The sequence below is a fragment of the Arachis stenosperma genome, chromosome 4, assembly GCF_014773155.1.
Source record: "Arachis stenosperma cultivar V10309 chromosome 4, arast.V10309.gnm1.PFL2, whole genome shotgun sequence".
Classification (NCBI taxonomy): Eukaryota; Viridiplantae; Streptophyta; class Magnoliopsida; order Fabales; family Fabaceae; genus Arachis; species Arachis stenosperma.
The window spans coordinates 79,126,859-79,147,175 of NC_080380.1; the positions used below are offsets into that span (position 1 = coordinate 79,126,859).

The window sequence follows — 20,317 nt, forward strand, 5'->3', positions numbered from 1 at the left end:
CATGTCTAATCTTATTGGACCGAGGTTTCAATTGATCATCATAAGAGCTTGTTGATTTCTATCAATATTGCTATTGGAGCAATGATCTGCTAAGGCTTGGCTGGCCATTGGCCATGTCTAGTGTTTTGGACCGAAGCTTTCTTTGAAAGCTTGGCTGGCTGTGAAGCCATATCTAATTCCTGGACCGGAGTCTTAGACTAACATTGCAATGATTCCTGGAATCCAAATTAAGAATTCTGAAACTTTCATTTTCTATTTTCATATAATTTTCGAAAAAGCACAAAAAAAATTACAAAACCATAAAAACCAAAAAAAGATTTTATGTTTCTTGTTTGCGTCTAGTGTCTAAATTTAAGTTTGGTGTCTTGCATGCATTGCTTATTTGATCTTGGTTCTATTTTCAAGTCAATAGTACAGGGAACTGAAGATTCAGAACACGCAGCAGAGGAATTACACAGAAAAAGCTGGGCGTTCAAAACTCCCAGTGAAGAAGGACAGACTGGCATTTAAACGCCAGCTAGGGTGCCTGGTTGGGCGTTTAACGCCCAAAAAGGTAGTGCACTGGACGTTAAACGCCAGAATGTGCACCATTCTGGGCGTTTAACACCAGGATGGCACAAGGGGGAGGATTTTGCTTTCAAATCATTTTTTTTCAAGTTTTCAAGGTTTTTCAAAATCAAATCTTTTTCAAATCATATCTTTTCAATCAAACCTTTTTCAAAATCAATTTCTTTCCTTTTTCAAAGATACTTGCTAACAATTAATGATTTGATTGAACAATTCAAGTATGTTGCCTTTTCTGTTGAGAAAGGTTGAATGTTTGAATCATATCTTTTCTTGTTAGGCAAGACATTAATTTTTAAAATCAAATCTTTTTTTTTTTAAAATTGTTTTCAAATCATATCTTTTCAATCATATCTTTTTAAAACCATAACTTTTTAATCATATCTTTTTTTTTTAATCACATCTTTTTTCAAAACAGTTTTTAATCATATCTTTTTGATTTCTAATTTCAAAATCTTTTTCAAAAATTACTTGGTTTCTTTCCCACTCTTGGTTTTCGAAAATCAATTAAAGTTTTTCAAAATGTTTTCAAAATCTTTCACTTAATTTTCGAAAATTTCTTCCTCTCTTCTCACATCCTTCTATTTATGGAGTACCACTCCTTCTCAATGCACAATTCGAACTCTATCTGATTATGTTCGAATTCTTCTACCTCTTTCTTCTATTTTTCTGTTCCTCTGACACCTCAAGGAATCTCTATACTGTGACATAGAGGATTCCATATTTTCATGTTCTCTTCTCTTTCATATGAGCAGGAGCAAAGACAAAGACATTCTTGTTGAAGCTGACCCTGAACCTGAAAGGACCTTGAAGCGAAAGCTAAGAGAAGCTAAGGCACAACTCTCTGTAGAGGACCTAACAGAAATCTTCAAAGAAGAAGAACCCATGGCAGCCGAAAATAACAACAATGCAAACAATTCAAGGAAGGTGCTGGGTGACTTTACTGCACCTACTCCCGACTTCTATGGGAGAAGCATCTCTATCCCTGCCATTGGAGCAAACAACTTTGAGCTTAAGCCTCAATTAGTTTCTCTAATGCAACAGAATTGCAAGTTCCATGGACTTCCATTGGAAGATCCTCATCAGTTTTTAGCTGAATTCTTGCAAATCTGTGACACTGTCAAGACTAATGGGGTTGACCCTGAGGTCTACAGACTTATGCTATTCCCTTTTGCTGTAAGAGACAGAGCTAGAATATGGTTGGACTCACAACCTAAAGAAAGCCTGGACTCGTGGGAAAAGCTAGTCAATGCCTTCTTGGCAAAGTTCTTTCCACCTCAAAAATTGAGTAAGCTTAGAGTGGAAGTCCAAACCTTCAGACAGAAGGATGGAGAATCCCTCTATAAAGCTTGGGAAAGATACAAACAATTAATCAGAAAGTGTCCATCTGATATGCTTTCTGAATGGAGCATCATAGGTATTTTCTATGATGGTCTCTCTGAACTATCCAAGAAGTCTTTGGATAGCTCTGCTAGAGGATCTCTTCATCTGAAGAAGATGCCTACAGAAGCTCAAGAGCTAATTGAAATGGTTGCAAATAACCAATTCATGTACACTTCTGAAAGGAATCCTGTGAACAATGGGACAAATCAGAAGAAAGGAGTTCTTGAGATTGATACTCTGAATGCCATTCTGGCTCAGAATAAAATATTGACTCAACAAGTCAATCTGATTTCTCAAAGTCTGTCTGGAATGCAAAATGCACCAAGCAGTACTAAGGATGCTTCATCTGAAGAAGAAGCCTATGATCCTGAGAACCCTTCAATGGAAGAGGTGAATTACCTAAGAGAACCCTATGGAAACACCTATAATTCTTCATGGAGAAATCACCCAAATTTCTCATGGAAGAATCAAGAGAGACCTCAACAAGGTTTCAACAACAATAATGGTGGAAGAAACAGGTTTAGCAATGGCAAGCCTTTTCCATCATCTTCTCAGTAACAGACAGAGAATTCTAAGCAGAACCCCTCTGACTTAGCAACCATGGTCTCTGATCTGATCAAGATCACTCAAAGTTTCATGACTGAAACAAGGTCCTCCATTAGGAATTTGGAGGCACAAGTGGGACAGCTGAGCAAGAAAGTTACTGAACTCCCTCCAAGTACTCTTCCAAGCAATACAGAAGAAAATCCAAAAGGAGAGTGCAAGGCCATCAACATGGCCGAATTTGGAGAGGAAGGAGAGGAAGTGAACGCCACTGAGGAAGACCTCAATGGGCGTGCACTGACCTCCACTGAGTTCCCAAATGAGGAACCATGGGAATCTGAGGCTCAAAATGAGACCATAGAGATTCCATTGGACTTACTTCTGCCCTTCATGAGCTCTGATGAGTATTCTTCTTCTGAAGAGGATGAGTATGTCACTGAAGAGCAAGTTGCTAAATACCTTGGAGCAATCATGAAGCTAAATGACAAGTTATTTGGAAATGAGACTTGGGAGGATGAACCCCCTTTGCTTACCAAAGAACTGGATGAGTTGTCTAGGCAGAAATTACCTCAAAAGAGACAAGACCCTGGGAAGTTTTCAATACTTTGTACCATAGGCACCATGACCTTCAAGAAGGCTCTGTGTGACTTAGGGTCAAGTGTAAACCTCATGCCTCTCTCTGTAATGGAGAAGCTAGGAATGTTTGAGGTGCAAGCTGCAAAAATCTCACTAGAGATGGCAGACAACTCAAGAAAACAAGCTCATGGACTTGTAGAGGATGTTTTGGTGAAGATTGAAGACCACTACATCCCTGCTGATTTCATAGTCCTAGAGACTGGGAAGTGCATGGATGAAACCATCATCCTTGGCAGACCCTTCCTAGCCACAGCAAAGGCTGTGATTGATGTTGATGGAGGTGAACTGATCATTCAAGTGAATGAAGAATCCTTTGTGTTTAAGGCTCAAGGATGTCCCTCTGTTACCATGGAGAGGAAGCATGAAGAGCTTCTCTCAAATCAGAGTCAAATAGAGCCCCCACAGTCAAACTCTAAGTTTGGTGTTGGGAGGCCACAACCAAACTCTAAGTTTGGTGTTGAACCCCCACATTCAAACTCTAAGTTTGGTGTTGGGAGGTTCCAACATTGCTCTGAGAAAATGTGAGGCTCCATGAGAGCCCTCTGTCAAGCTACTGACATTAAAGAAGCGCTTGTTGGGAGGCAACCCAATGTTATATTTTATCTATTTTCTTTTGTTATTTTATGTTTTTTGTAGGTTGATGATCATAAGAAGTCACAAAATCAATTGAAAAAAGCAAAAACAGAATGAAAAACAGGAAGAAAAACAGCACACCCTGGAGGAAGAACCTACTGGCGTTTAAACGCCAGTAAGGCTAGCAGGTGGGCGTTTAACGCCCAGTCTGGCACCATTCTGGGCGTTTAACGCCAGAAAAGGGCACCAGACTGGCGTTAAACGCCAGAAAAGGGCAAGAACCTGGCGTTAAACGCCAGAAATGGGCACCAGCCCGGCGTTTAACGCCAGAATTGGCTAAAAACGTGGTTTTTCATGCCATTTAGTGCAGGGATGACTTTTCCTTGACACCTCAGGATCTGTGGACCCCACAGGATCCCCACCTACCCCACCACTCTCTCTTCTCTTTCACCCATTCACCAATCACCTCAACACCTCTTCCCCAAAAACCCTTCACCTATCAAATCCCATCTTTCTCTTCACCACTCACATCCATCCTTCATAAAACCCCACCTACCTCACCCTTCAAACTCAAACCGCTTTCCCTCCCAAACCCACCCATACATGACCGAACCATGAGCCCCTCCTCTCCTATATAAACCTTTCTTCACCCCTTCATTTTCACACAACCTAACCATCACTTCTCCCCCTCTTTGGCCGAACACAAAGCCATTCCCTTCTTCCTCATTTCTTCTTCTTCTACTCTCTTCTTTCTTCTACCCTCAAGAGTTCTATGCCAATGCATGGATCACCAAGAACCATGATCAAAGTGTGAACCCGGATCCAAAGAATTGGCTTACTATGGTTCGGGGGAATTACTTAGATTTTAGTCCGGAAAATGTGAGGTTGGCATTCAACTTGCCCATGATGCAAGGAGATGAACATCCTTACACAAGAAGGGTCAACTTTAATCAAAGGTTGGACCAAGTCCTCACTGACATTTGTGAAGAGGGCGCCCAATGGAAGAGAGATTCAAGAAGGAAGCCGGTTCAATTGAGAAGGCATGACCTCAAGCCCATCACTAAGAAAATGATGGGGCAAACAAGAGACCCCTCTCATCATGAGATCCCTGAGATTCCTCAAGGGATGCACTTTCCTCCACAAGACTATTGGGAGAAAATTAACACCTCCCTAGGAGAATTGAGTTCCAACATGGGACAACTAAGGGTGGAGCACCAAGAACATTCCATCCTCCTCCATGAAATTAGAGAAGATCAAAGAATCATGAGAGAGGAGCAACAAAGACAAGGAAGAGATATTGAGGAGCTCAAGCACTCCATAAGACTTTCAAGAGGAAGAACAAGCCGCCATCACTAAGGTGGACCCGTTCTTTAATCTCCTTGTTCTTTATTTTCTTGTTTTTCGAAAATTTATGCTTTATGTTTGTCCATGTTTGTGTCTTATGATCATTAGTGTCTTAGTGTCTATGCCTTAAAGTTATGAATGTCCTATGAATCCATCACCTTTCTTAAATAAACAATGTTCTTAATTGAAAAGGAGAAGAATTGCATGAATTTTGAATTTTATAACAGTTTAATTATTTTGATGTGGTGGCAACACTTTTGTTTTCTGAATGTATGCTTAAACAGTGCATATGTCTTTTGAATTTGTGGTTCATGAATGTTGGCTCTTGAAAGAATGATGAAAAAGGAGACATGTTACTGAGGATCTGAAAAATCATAAAAATGATTCTTGAAGCAAGAAAAAGCAGTGAAAAAAAAAAGGAGGCGAAAAAAAACGAAAAAGAAAGAGAAAAAGAAAGAAAAAGAAAGAAATAAAGTTGTGATCCAAGGCAAAAAGAGTGTGCTTAAGAACCTTGGACACCTCTAGTTGGGGACTCTAGCAAAGCTGAGTCACAATCTGAAAAGGTTCACCCAATTATGTGTCTGTGGCATGTATGTATCCGGTGGTAATACTGGAAGACAGAGTGCTTTGGGCCACGGCCAAGACTCATAAAGTAGCTGTGTTCAAGAATCATCATACTTAACTAGGAGAATCAATGACACTATCTGGATTCTGAGTTCCTAAAGAAGCCAATCATTCTGAAATTCAAAAGATAGAGTGAGATGCCAAAACTGTTCAGAGGCAAAAAGCTAAAGCCCCGCTCATCTAATTAATACTGATCTTCATAGATGTTTTTCGAATTCATTGCATATTCTCTTCTTTTTATCTTATTTGATTTTCAGTTGCTTGAGGACAAGCAACAATTTAAGTTTGGTGTTGTGATGAGCGGATAATTTGTACGCTTTTTGGCATTGTTTTTAGTATGTTTTTAGTAGTTTTAGTTGAGTTCTTAGTATATTTTTATTAGTTTTTAGTTAAAATTCACTTTTCTGGACTTTACTATGAGTTTGTGTGTTTTTCTGTGATTTCAGGTATTTTCTGGCTGAAATTGAGGGACCTGAGCAAAGATCTGATCCAGAGACTGAAAAGGACTGCAGATGCTGTTGGATTCTGACCTCCCTGCACTCGAAGTGAATTTTCTGGAGCTACAGAAACCCAATTGGCGCGCTCTCAACGGCGTTGGAAAGTAGACATCCTGGGCTTTCCAGCAATATATGATAGTCCATACTTTGCTCAAGATTTGATGGCCCAAACCGGCGTTCAAAGTCACCTTCAGAATTCCCAGCGTTAAACGCCGGAACTGGCACCAAAATGGGAGTTAAACGCCCAAACTGGCACAAAAGCTGGCGTTTAACTCCAAGAAGAGTCTCTACACGAAAATGCTTCATTGCTCAGCCCAAGCACACACCAAGTGGGCCCGGAAGTGGATTTTTATATCATTTACTCATCTCTGTACACCCTAGGCTACTAGTTTTCTATATATAGGACCTTTTACTATTGTATTTTCATCTTCTGATCTTTGGAACCTTTTTCTTGAGATCTTTTGATCACTTTGGGAGGCTGGCCATTCGGCCATGCCCAGACCTTGTTCTTATGTATTTTCAACGGTGGAGTTTCTACACACCATAGATTAAGGTGTGGAGCTCTGCTGTACCTCGAGTATTAATGCAATTACTATTGTTCTTCTATTCAATTCCGCTTGTTCTTTGTCCAAGATATCACTTGTTCTTCAACTTGATGAATGTGATGATCCGTGACACTCATCATCATTCTCACCTATGAACGTGTGACTGACAACCACCTCCGTTCTACCTTAGATTGGGTGAATATCTCTTGGATTCCTGGTACACGATGCATGGTTGATCGCCTGACAACCGAGTGCTCGCCTGACAACCGAGCCAGCCATTCCGTGAGATCAGAGTCTTCGTGGTATAGGCAAGAACTGATGGCGGCATTCAAGAGAATCCGGAAGGTCTAACCTTGTCTGTGGTATTCTGAGTAGGATTCAATGATTGAATGACTGTGACGTGCTTCAAACTCCTGAAGGCGGGGCGTTAGTGACAGACGCAAAAGAATCAATGAATTTTATTCCGGCCTGATCGAGAACCGACAGATGGATAGCCGTGCTGTGATAGGGTGCGTTGAACATTTTCACTGAGAGGATGGGAGGTAGCCACTGACAACGGTGAAACCCTTGCATAAGCTTGCCATGGAAAGGAGTAAGAAGGATTGGATGAAGACAGTAAGAAAGCAGAGAGACGGAAGGGAAAGCATCTTCATACGCTTATCTGAAGCTCTCACCAATGATATACATAAGTATCTCTATCTTTATCTTTATGTTCTATTCATATATCATCCATACCCATTTGAGTCTGCCTGACTAAGATTTACAAGGTGACCATAGCTTGCTTCATACCAACAATCTCCGTGGGATCGACCCTTACTTGCGTAAGGTTTATTACTTGGACGACCCAGTGCACTTGCTGGTTAGTTGTGCAAAGTTGTGTTTATGCCATGGTATTGAGTACCAAGTTTTGGTGCCATTACTAGGGATTAGTTGAGTTGTGAAAAGTAGTGATCACAATTTCGCACACCATATAGGCTAGAAACAATTGGCAGCATTTCTGAGATTCGGAAAGTCTAAACCTTGTCTGTGGTATTCCGAGTAGGATCTAGGACGGGATGACTGTGAGGAGTTGTGCCTGGTATTTTTCATCCGAGACGAGAAATCCGACAGTTGATTAGCCGTACAGAAATCGTAGCCGGACCATTTTCACTGAGAGGATCATACAGCTTGCCATGGAAGGGAGGACGCATGATTGGATAAAGGCAATAGGAATGTAGAGGTTTAGAAGCAACAAAGCATCTCCAAACGCTTATCTGAAATTCCCACCAATGAATTACATAAGTATCTCTATGTTATTTTCCGTTTTATTTACCTTTTAATTATCAATATCTCATAACCATTTGAATCCACCTGACTGAGATTTACAAGATGACCATAACTTGCTTCAAGCCTCAATCTCTGTGGGATCGACCCTTACTCACGTAAGGTATTACTTGGATGACCCAGTGCACTTGCTAGTTAGTTGTGCAAAATTATGAAAAGTGTGATCACAATTTCGTGCACCAAAGACCTAGGAGATGTTGGATGTCCATGAGAATGTAGAATCAAAGAGCCATCTTCCAAGAAGCTACATTGATGTTGAGGAGGGTGTGCAACCTCCAAAGCATATCATGAATGAAGATTTTGAAGAGGTTGATCAAGAGATGAATTCAATCATTGATGAATTCTTATGTACAATTGAATCTTCCCCCCATTGGGCTTGACATGGAGATTAAAGAAGAAGATACCTCACCTCCCATACCATTTGCGAGCAATGAAGAAGAGATTGAATTGAAAGGAAGCCACCAAGAGGAATAGGTTGAGCAAGAAGCAAGCTTCATCATTGAAGACAACTCTACACCAAGTTGCATTGGTGACCTTGTTGAAGATTCTTCCAATGGATGTGAAGTTGATGTTAAAGTGGACATCACACAACCTCCAAAGTTTGATTTGATTGATGATGATGATGTGTTGGAAGAAGTTGATAAGCAAGGAAAAGTTGAAGGAAGTTGTCAAGAGGTGGAACTCATCAAGGGAGAACATAAGGGAATGACACTTGTAAAACCATTGGAGATATCCCTTCCTAAGTCACCATCCAACATAACATTCAAGTAGGTAAAATTCTTATCCCTAAGCTTTACTTTCTCACTTGAATATGGTTTGATTGAAAATGATGGCCAACTTAGAGCTCTTTGTGGAGTTAAGAGTGGGAGAGAATTGTGTAGTGGTTCAAAAAACAATGTTGGGCTCATTAAGGTTGAACCCTCAAGGCATAGATACCATGGTTGGAGGAATGTTAAATTGTATCGGTCTAGGAGGAGAATTTGGTGCCTTAAGGAGAATTCTATGTACCTACCACCTAATTGGAATCATGATGATCAACTAGAAGATGGGTGTGAAAATAAGATATGGAATCTCGGATCACAACATGAAGACCAATTTTGGGAGCTCATATCTTGGGAAGAACTTCTCCCAAGCTTGGTGAATATGGTTGGAAGTTCTGGCAACCAATTGAAGAACAAGCATTATTGGAGGTTTAAGGATGAATACAAGCATAAGCCACCTTGACAAGGAGCCTACCAAATGTCCAACTTAAGGACTTAAACTAAAAGTGCTAGGTGGGAGACACCCCACCATGGTAACCCCTTTCCATTCTCTTGTAGATGTAATCAATGAATGAATTGAGTTACCATTGTAGGTAGTTTTTGTTATTTTCTAGACTCTTATACATCTTGCTTTTATTGATAGGTTGTTTGCTAAATTCATGTTTTGATTAGAATAGCTGTTGTATTTTGCTTAAAGTGTAAGTTTTGTGTATTCTGTATTAGAAAATTTTTCAAAAACTAAAAAGATTTGTTGTTAAATTTGAATTTTAATTGTTTTAGAATGCTTGTAGACTAGGAGAGTGCCCTGTTTCTATTAAAAAAAAAAGTGGCGAGCCATATTGGGACTAGTATGCCATATTGGGACTCCCGGTACTAAAACCCGAGAGTTGTGCTAGAGTGGTGCAGGATTTGTGCGAATAGCACAATCTAGACCCACGTGTACGCGTGGGTGACGCTTACTCGTCACCTAGACTTTATACGTTCCACGCGTACGCATGGACGACACTTACGCGTCGTTTGTCCGTCCGACCTTCCACGCGCACGCGTGGGCGACGCTTATGCGCCCTGTTTCCCCCCTGTTTCTGCGTTGTTTTCTTTTTCCCTTATTCTCTTCTTTTATTTCCTCTTTCTTCTTCTCTCCTTCTTCTTTTTTCCTCTTTCTTCTTCTCTCCTTCTTCTTTCTTACTTTCTTTCTTTTCTCTTTTTAAATTCCACTTTTTATTTTTCTTATTTTTATTTTATTTTATTTGTTGCATTTGCATATTATCATTCATTATATTTTAATTTTGTTTTTATAGCTTGTTTTTATTTTCTTTCCTAAGTTTCTTGTTTTAACTTTGGTGTTAGATTACCCTTACTCAATTGTTGAGAATTTCTTGGATTATTTTGGTGCTTCGTGACTTGTTTGGCATTAATTGTGATAATTGTTACACATACAAGATTAGTGCTTTAGTCCTTCCTAACTCATTATTCTTTGTTTTTGTACCTCATTATCATTGAGTTAGGATAGGACCAATTAGTGACTTGTTTGTGCCAACTATTTCTTATTTGAACTTGATGCTTTTGAATGCTCTTTATGCTTTGACTTTACTCTTGCATCAAGTGTTAGTTAATATGCCTTAGCTTATATTGTTTTGTCACTCACATGTTGAAGCTACCATGTAGTAGAGAACCATGCTCTTATTTGGCATTAGCCCCCCACCTATCTTATATTTGCTTTGATATCTTTGTTTTGGCTTAATTTTCTCTCCTTTTAAGTTGGCCACCAAGAAGTTAAAGGAAAAGCTTCAAAATGGGACAACAAACAAGTTCATTTGCACAACCCTTTGAAGGAGCTCATCAATTGTAGCAACCCGTCCGCCATGCTCTTCTTTGCATGCACCAAGGACGGTGCAATCTTCAAGTGTGGGGAGGTTCGGTCGATGACCGACCTCCATGGGTAACCACTTCCTTTTTCAACACCAATGCTACTAGTTGTTGCATTGCATGATAGGGTGCATGTTAGTTAGAATTTGTACATATTTTACCACTTCTTTTTATGTTAGGACTACTTGGTTAGGGTGATGATTTCTTTTCGAAGAAAACTATTCTAGGGTATCCTACCAATTCGAAAAATTTTTTTGTGATAAACTTGTTTGAAGAATTTATTTTGAAACATGGTTTTTGAGCTACGAGCACAAGAATGTGAGATTTGAGCCTAATTGTGTGGTTACATCTTATAACCACTTTTTTCATTCTTTTGTGCACAATTCTCTTTCTATGATTGTGATCTTTGATTTGTTTGGTTCTTCATGTCCATTTTTCCATGTATGAATGCATTTATATGATTGAGGCCATCATTTCATTTAGCTCACTTACACAAATAGTCTACCTTTCATCAACCATTGTTAGCCAATTTTGAGCCTATTGAATCCCTTTTGTTTTTAATTTTAGCACATCACTACCCCTAAGTGAAAAATAATAAATGTCCCTTAATTTGGATATTTAATTAGCTTAGGCTAGTGAGGGTGTGTAACATTTGGGAATGGGAAACTTGAGAACATTGGTTGAGGTAAAAGTGTATTTTATATTTTTATTGAAAATATTGGGAATTGGGTACATACTCATGTATTAATTATGTTTAAACCATATGCATTGATACTCTTGTATATACTTTATTGAAAAAAAAAGAAAAAAATAATACAAAATAAAGAAAAATATATATCAAAAGAAAAAAATTAGAAAGAAAAAATAGAAAAAGAAAAAATTATATATATAGAAGAAAAAAAATTGCATTAAAAAGGGGACAAAAATTCTCCAAAGCAAAGTAATACTAACAATACATATGGAATGTGAATTAAAGAGAATGCATGAGTATGTTAAAAAGTGGGATTCATGTGTAGCTAGGTATTGTATTAGAATTGTATAGGTTGTTATATGTGTTTGGTGAGAGCTTAGGTTAATAAGTCCTCATGACAAATGTATGCATGAATTGAATAATTGCTGATTGTTAGATGAAAAAAATCATGGAAAGCACGAGTAGAAGAGAATTGAGTGAATTAACCCTATACACTTGAGCGACTAGAGCGGATACACTTTTCGTGAGGGTTCGATGCCCAATTCCTTGTTCCTGGCTTTCATGGGCTCTCTTTTTACAAGTTTGTTTACACTTCATTTTGATATTTGAATTGGTGGGATTCATGAATCATCATACTATCTTTGCCCTACTTGCTTATATATGTTCTTGGAGATTGATTCATTTTTAACCAAGTAGGTAGATTCACTTTGCATTTAGTTGCATTCATATAGATAGGTGCAAATAGTTTCTTTGCATTGAATAAATGTTCATACCCCTTTTCTTGTCCTTCTTTATTCTTAGCATGAGGATATGCTTAGTTTAAGTGTGGGGAGGTTTGATAAACCCCAATTTTGTGGTTTATCTTGTGTGTAATTAGGGGATTTTATCAACTTTTCCCACATTTACTCAATGAAATAGCTGGTTTTGTAATTCTCCCTTAATTTGTGCTTAAGTGTGAAAACATGCTTTTTAGGCCTTAAAATAGCTAAATTTAATTCACTTTAATTCCATTCGATGCCTTGATATATTTGTTAAATGATTTCATGATTAGAAGGCAAAAATTGGGTTGAAGGAACGAAGAAAAGCATGCAAAGTGGGAGAACTCATGAATAAATGAAGGAATCGCAAAGCTGTCAAGCCTGACCTCTTTGTAATTAATCGATCATAACATGAACTACAAAGGTCCAAATGAGGCGGTTCTAGTTGCATTGGAAAACTAACATCTGGGGCTTCAAAATGATATAAAATTTGCCATAGTTGCCTGCCGTTTTAGGATGCGTACAAGTTGGCCCACGCGCACGCAACGCAGGATCAGTATGACTCACTAAAAGCAACTCGTGGCCAGCGATTTCTGAAGCATTTTTGGGCCCAATCTAACTCATTTCTGATGCTATTGAACCCAAGTATGGAGGGAAATGAACCAAGCAGTCATAGGTTTTAGTTTTCATCATGGTTTAGGTTAAAATTCTAGAGAGAGAAGCTCTCCCTTTCCTCTAGAATTTAGGGTAGTTTAGGTTAATTCTTCTTAGAACCAAGTTTTAATTCTTGTTTTGATTTGGTTTTTCTTTTTAATTCCTTATTATTACATCTTTGTTCTTCTAGTTCTTGTTGTTAATTTCCCTTTTACGTCATTTTTATATTCATGCACTCTTGTTGGATTTAATTTTCCTTTAATGCAATTTTATATTTCCATATCTTTTATTGCTTATCTTCATGGTTATTGTTGATTTCTTGCTTATGTTAGTTATGGGTTTCTTTAATTCTTGTATTTTGTGATGTTTACTTTTCTTGCACTCTAGATGTTTGATAAAATGTTTTCTCTGGTTTTTGAGTAGTTTTCTTTACTCTTGGCCTAAGCTAAGGGAATTGAGTAACCTTGAGTCATTGGCTCTCATTGAATTGGTGATTTAAGAACCCTTAGCGGGCAATTTGATTACCATTGACACTAGCCTACTACTATGTCAATTGGTAGCTAGGTTAGGACTTATGGATTGATGTTGATCAAGCTTAGTTGACGTACTTAATTCCTTGAAGCAGACATTATACTTACTTCAAGCATAGGAGTAGACTTAATGGGTTGGTCCCTCATAATTGTCAATATATGGTTTGTAGACAAGGATGGTGATCTCAATTATCTATGTCTAGCCAAGAATTCTTTTCCTTTATTTTATTAGTTCTTATCAGTTTACTTGCTTACTTTTATACTTCGATGTCCTTTTTAAAAATGAAACCCCTTGTTCCTTCATGGCCATTAATTGATCACTTGTCTTTGATCACATACAGCCTGCGATAGAAGAAGATCATTCACAAGCAAAGAAGACAGTGACACCAGAATTAATTCAAAAAGGCTAAACAACTCTAACCCTTAATTATTCCCTTTTTATAGTTTACACAAATTCTGAGTTCTAATTACTCCTTCTTTTCTCTATTCCTAGTACTGACTCTATTTAATACAAAAAGTAATTTATACAATATTAAAACATGTTAAATCCTTCTGATCTCTGTGGTATGGATCCTGACTCGCTCAGGTATTAATTAGACGACCCAGTGCACTTGCTTGTATAACAGTACGAAGGTGTGGGGATTCGTGCTACCAGTATGCATGCACACCAAATTTTCAAAAAAGCTATTTTCTTGCAAAAAAAACTCAGTTTTTTAACCAAACTTCAAATGCGCAAAAATTTTTCGTTAAAAATCATTTTTCCTCCGTTCTTCAAATACCATAAACTACACGAACCCAATTTTCATTAAAAACCAGTTTCACAAAATTTGAGGGTCCGTAAATCAAGTTATGGCATGTGAAAGTTGGTTAAAAACATATTTTTACCAAAATCCTTTAGTTTCCAAAACTCTCAAACCAAGTCAAAATTTACCATACCAATCTCATTACTCTATACTTCTACACAGTATCAATTACTCCTCAATTATTTTCCAACCATCCAAACCTAATCACTTCTTCTGACCCATTTCATCACGAATTCAAAGCCCAACAACATTTTACATACTTGCCACTAGTTCCAAAATTACCATCACATTCATACTAATACATATTCAATTATTCCATTTCATCAACTTACCAGATCATGTCCTCTGGCCCAATCTTTCTCACCAATCAACAATCTCAATATCAAACATCAAATTTGTATTCAATAATTCATACCACATTCTCATGCAATTAATCACATATTTCATACTCAATCATTCAATCTTATCTTATGGCCACTAGCCTAAGTTTCACACAATATTACATATTATCTACAAAAAACCAAAATCATACTAATAGTGAGGATTTATACCGGTTCGGAATTAAACAAAATAATTTCATTGTGAGCATAGCCCAAACCGACATTTGATCCTCAAATCAAAATTTAATTTTGGTTATCACAAGTCCAACCCAATAAAAATAACCGAGAGTATTAGTCCCGAGTCATCTTCTCAAGGAATTGCAGCGAGGTATGCATATTATTGGTTATGGTATCCAAGGGGTGGGTTGAAAAAAGTGCAAGAAAATAAATGGCAAAAAATGTAAATCAAACAACTAAAGAAAGCAAGTAATAAAGAGAGACATTCATGGCAAGGATTGAGAGTTAAGGCTTTTAATCCTAGCCATCAATCATAATACAACACTTAACAAGAGCTAATCCTATTTCGTCATCTCCAACAATAGAAGAAGGTACAATGTTATCTTCACATGAGAGAAAGTCAAATGAGACTAGTTAATCTCAATCCAAAAGTCCTAATCAACTTACTAATTGAATAAGCAAGAGATTAGAGTCAATGGAAACAATATTAACTACCAACCCTAGATTACCAACATAAGTTGGGTATTAATGACTCAAGAGTACCTAATTTCTCTTTCCAAGCTAAGAATGCTCAAAAAGCTACTCTAACATCCAATCAAGCATTTTGTCAAACACTTGTAATGCATAAATGGAAAGCATCATAAATTGCAAGAAATAATAAAATCTACCACTACCCAATACAAGAAATTAACAATAACAACTCAAACAAGCAAGAAAACAACATAAAACCTCGAATTGCATTAAAAGAAATTAAAATCAACAAAAGTGTTCATAAACTAAAAGAGGCATAAAAGAGAAATTAACAATAGGAACTAAGAAAATTAAAGCAAATCAAGGGAAAGTAAAGGAAACTAAATCAAAATATGTAATTAGACCTAATTCTAAGAGAAAACTAAACTAAAAACCCTAATTTCTAGAGAGAAGAGGGAGCTTTTCTCTCTAGAACTAATCTAAGGCATATTTCCTACACAAACTAATTGCTCCCCCTTGACCCATCTTGAATTCTGCATGAAATAGTCTCAGGAATCAGTTGGATTTAGGCCTGGAAAGCTCAGAAATCGCCCCCAGCATGTTCACTTTAATGAGGTCACGTCCTGGCTGTGACGTGTATGCTTGGGTCACGCGTACGCATCGTCTGGCTTTTTCTTGTCATGCATACGTGTCACGTCATGCGTACACGTCGCCTGAAAGATGCACCTCTTCACGGGTGCGCATCGCTCTAAGAACTACAAATACTTGTTTTTCAATGAATTTTCCACTTTCCATGCTTTTCTCTTCACTTCTTCCATCCAATACATGCCTTATGAATCTGAAATCACTCAACAAACACATCAAGACATCGAATGGAATTAAAGTGAATTAAATTTAGCTATTTTGAGGCCTAAAAAGCATGTTTTCATACTTAAGCACAAATTTAGGGAGAATTATAAAATCATGCTATTTCATTGAATAAATGTGAGAAAAGTTGATAAAATCCTCTAAATTAAGCACAATATAAACCACAAAATTGGGGTTTATCAAACCTTCCCATACTTAAACTAAGTATGTCCTCATGCTAAACTCAAGAAAGAAACAAAGGGTATCAACATTTATTCAATGCAAACTATCTAAATACAACCTATCTACATGCATTCTATCTAAATGAATACAATTACTTGGTCAAAATAAATCAATTTCTAAGAATACATATATGAAGATAAGGGCTAAAGGTATCTCGATGAGATCAAATCCACAATTGAATTGAGTTGTTAAAAAGATTTTACAAACTTGCAAGAAAAGAGATGATCATGGGTGAAAACATGTAATTGCAAGAAAAGATTTTACAAACTTGCAAGAAAAGATTTGTTTTTCATCTAACAATCAACAATTATTCAATGCATGCATACAAATATCATGCGGACTTATCCATAGGTTGTAATGGGGCTAGGGTCAAGGTAGGATGCATATGGTCAAGTGGACTAGAATTTGAATCTTTGATTAACTTAAACTTCCCACCTAACCTATGACAACCTATACAATTTCAAACAAACCTAACTACCCATTCTTCACTTTTTCACACACTCATGCATTCTCTTTTTTTTTTATCACAACACATATGCATTGATTTTTATTGAACTTCACATTGGGGCATTTTGTCCCCTTTTTATTTTTATTTTTATTTTTTTTTCTTTTTCTATATTTTTTTCTTTGTATTTTTCTCATTTTTTTAAAACTAAAATATATACAAGAACATCAATACATATGGTTCAAACATTTAATGCATGAGTGTGTACCCAATTCCCAAAATTTTCAACAGAATATAAAAACACCCTTTTATCCCAACCAATGTTCCCAAATCTTCCACAATTGAATGATAAACACTCTCGCTAGCCTAAGTTAATCAAAGATCCAAACAAGAGACATTTATTATTTTTCGCTTTAAGGCTTGTAATGTACTAAAATTAAGAAAAATGGGTTTAACATAGGCTCAAAGTTGGCTAACATTGGAAGATAAAAGGTAGACTAATTGGGTAAGTGAGCTATTTAAAATGATGGCATCAATCATATAAGTACATGTATACACAAAATAATGGACATAAGGAATCAAACAAATCATAGATTATAATCATAGAAAGAGAATAATACACACAAGAATGAAAATAAGTGGTTATGCGATGTAACCACACAATTAGGCTCAAAACTCGCATGCTTATGTGTTCTTAGCTCAAAAATCATGTTCCACAATTTATAGTTCAAGCAAGTTCTAAAAACTTTTACTCAAATCAATTGGGGTGCCCTATAGATAAATTTCCTGGGAAATTTCATTATTTTGACTAAGCTTATATCTATATCTATATCTATATATATATATATATATATATATATATATATATATATATATATATATAAATATAAAGCAACTAAAAGTCCTAGAAGACCTAAAAATGAAATGCAAAAGTGTTGGAATTATAAATTTGTCACCCAAAAATGGCCGATCAGTCGGATGACCTCCCCACACTTAAAAGTTTGTACCGTCCTTGGTGCATTCAAAGATGAGCAAGGGGATAGCAACTTTCCGGATTGCCACCTTCAACTGGTGGGTCAATCGGCTACTGTATGTTCTTTCTCCCGCTTTCATTTTTGTTTACGATAAATCATCCTGAGCAATAGAAAATAGGATAATAAGAAAATTAAACACAAAAGTAAGGAAGCATAAATTGTTAGAATGAGGTAAATCACTAGAATGAAGTGAGAGAATTATTGTGACATTAATGAAACAAGTGTGTGAGTCCTAAGATTGCGCACGATTTAGAACTCACACCCTAGTATTTAAAAGCCCTGTCACAATTATACAAAAGAAGGGTGCACTTTACTCATTCTAGTAAGCTTGAAATGCTTCAAAGTAACTTGTAAGTTAATATAAACAAACAAGTAGTGAAGAAGCATGAAAGCATTCAAGCAAATAGTCAAATTGTGAATTGGATAATGAATGGACATTGATTGATGTGTAAGTGAACTTAATGACCCAATGAAATATAGAGCTTACACATCAAACAATGACACATATTGAAATTTGTTTGCAACACCTAAGTGACATAAGGGTGGAAGACATGGGTGCTATAGAACTTTGGAAAAAGAAGCTAGAGGTGAAAATCAATCACATAGCAAGCATGGTCCACAAAGCTTTACAAAGTTCAAAAATATGTCACTAGGTAAGCTTTCAATCCAATTTCACAATTCCAAAACCTTAATGCATGAAATAGGTGATGTAAATATGGGTCAATCATAAACAAGCATCACCTAACAAAAAATGCATTGATAATACACAAATGCCCAATCATAGATAATGATTTCAAAAAATTACATGCTGGCCAAAACATGCAATTTAAAAGATTTAGAAAGCTTGAAGGCAAGGGCGCTGTATAAGTACTTGGTATGAACAAATGTTAAGCATGATCAATTCAAAACCAAGTAACAAAGTGTAACCTCAATAATGAATCCCAACAATGAGTATCAAAACCATTATGCTAAAATAGCATTCAGTTAATAATGAGCAGCAATAAACAACAACAAAATTAATAATCCAACACTTATCATGAAGACAAAAATTAAACGAAAATTAAACTAACTAACTAACTAACTGAAAGAGTTGGTTATAGATGGTGATTGGTAGTGTTGGATGATGGTTGAAAGAGGGAAAGAAAAGAGGAGAGGAGAGAAGAAGGAAAGAAATGGAAAGAAGAGAAGAAGTGGTGGTGGATGGAACAGGGTACCCACGCGTATGCGTGGTGTGACGCGTAAGCATGGTAAGGTAAAAGGGGAGCGACGCGTACGCGTGGGTCATGCATATGAGTGATGGTCAAATCAGAGAGAGGCAACACATACGCGTGGGTAAATTTTGTGCTAGAGGCACAATTCCAGCCCAAAACGCACGTAAATCTCTGGAATTTGCATGGGAGCTTGAAAATTTTGGTGGCCATGCATACGCGTGGGCGATACGTACGCGTGGATGGTTGGAAACTTGGGGTCACGTGTACACGTAGGTGACACGTACGCGTGGCATGGTGCTCTATTTTTTCAAAATTTTCCAATTTCTTGCACCATAAAACACCATAAAACCTTACTTAACATACTAGACTCCTAATTAAACTCAACTAACTAAACAAAACATGAAATTAAACTAATTTTACAAATATTTACAAAAGAGAAAAATGAAAAGATGTTACCATGGTGGGGTGTCTCCCACCTAGCACTTTTATTTATTGTCCTTTAATTGGACTTATAGGGAGCTCTTCATCAAGGTAGCTTATGCTTGAATCCATCCTTGAACATCCACCAATGCTTGAATCTCCAATAGGCTCCATCATTCAAAATTAATAGCTCCAAGCTTTGATGGAGTTCTTCACAAAGCATGAGCTTCCAAAGTTGATCCTCCTCTTGTAATCCGGTATCCCACACTTTGATTTCACATCGATCTTTAATTTGATCATGCTAATTTCCTCTGGGTGGTTTAGCCTTGGAATTCTCATTTGAGCACCAAACTCTCCTCCTAGATCCATACAATTTAGCATTCCTCCAACCATGGGACCTATGCCTTGAGAGTTCAACCTTAATGAGCCTAACATCATTTTGCCAACCACTACACAATTCTCCCATACTCTTCAATCCACAAAGAACTGTAAGTTGCCCATCCGTTTCAAGCAAACCATATTCAAGTGGGATAATAAATCTTAGAGATAAGAGATTTACCCACTTGAATGGTGTAAAGGATGATGGTGGCTTAGGAAGGGGGACTTCCCCACATTTAGACAATGCGAGGTTCACTCCCTTGTGCTCTTCCTTGACAACTTCCACCTCTTTGCAAGCTTCTTCAATTTCAACCTCTTCCTTTTGCTAGCTTTCTTCCAATTTAATCTCTTCTTCATTGCTTACCAAGGGTATGGGAGGTTGTGTATATTTCTCTTTAACCTCTATATCAAGTCCAATGGGAGAGGTTTCAATTGTAGATAGAAACTCATCAATGATTTAATCCATCTCTTGATCGACCTCTTCAAAGTCTTCAACCACGATATGTTTTGGAGGTTGTACACCCTCCTCAACATCAATATCAAGCTTCTTGGGAGAGGGCTCTCTAATTCTACATTCCCATGGACTTCCAACATCACCTAAATCTTTAACCACTCCT

At 37.2% G+C, this 20,317-nt stretch overlaps 1 non-coding gene across 1 annotated transcript; it reads right to left on the reverse strand.

Moving 5' to 3' along the window:
• Nucleotides 1-1,854: 1,854 nt before the first annotated feature.
• LOC130978421 (small nucleolar RNA R71) lies at nt 1,855-1,962 on the reverse strand. Its single transcript, XR_009086066.1, has one exon. It is a non-coding gene; the product is annotated as a small nucleolar RNA R71 (small nucleolar RNA).
• Nucleotides 1,963-20,317: the final 18,355 nt, after the last annotated feature.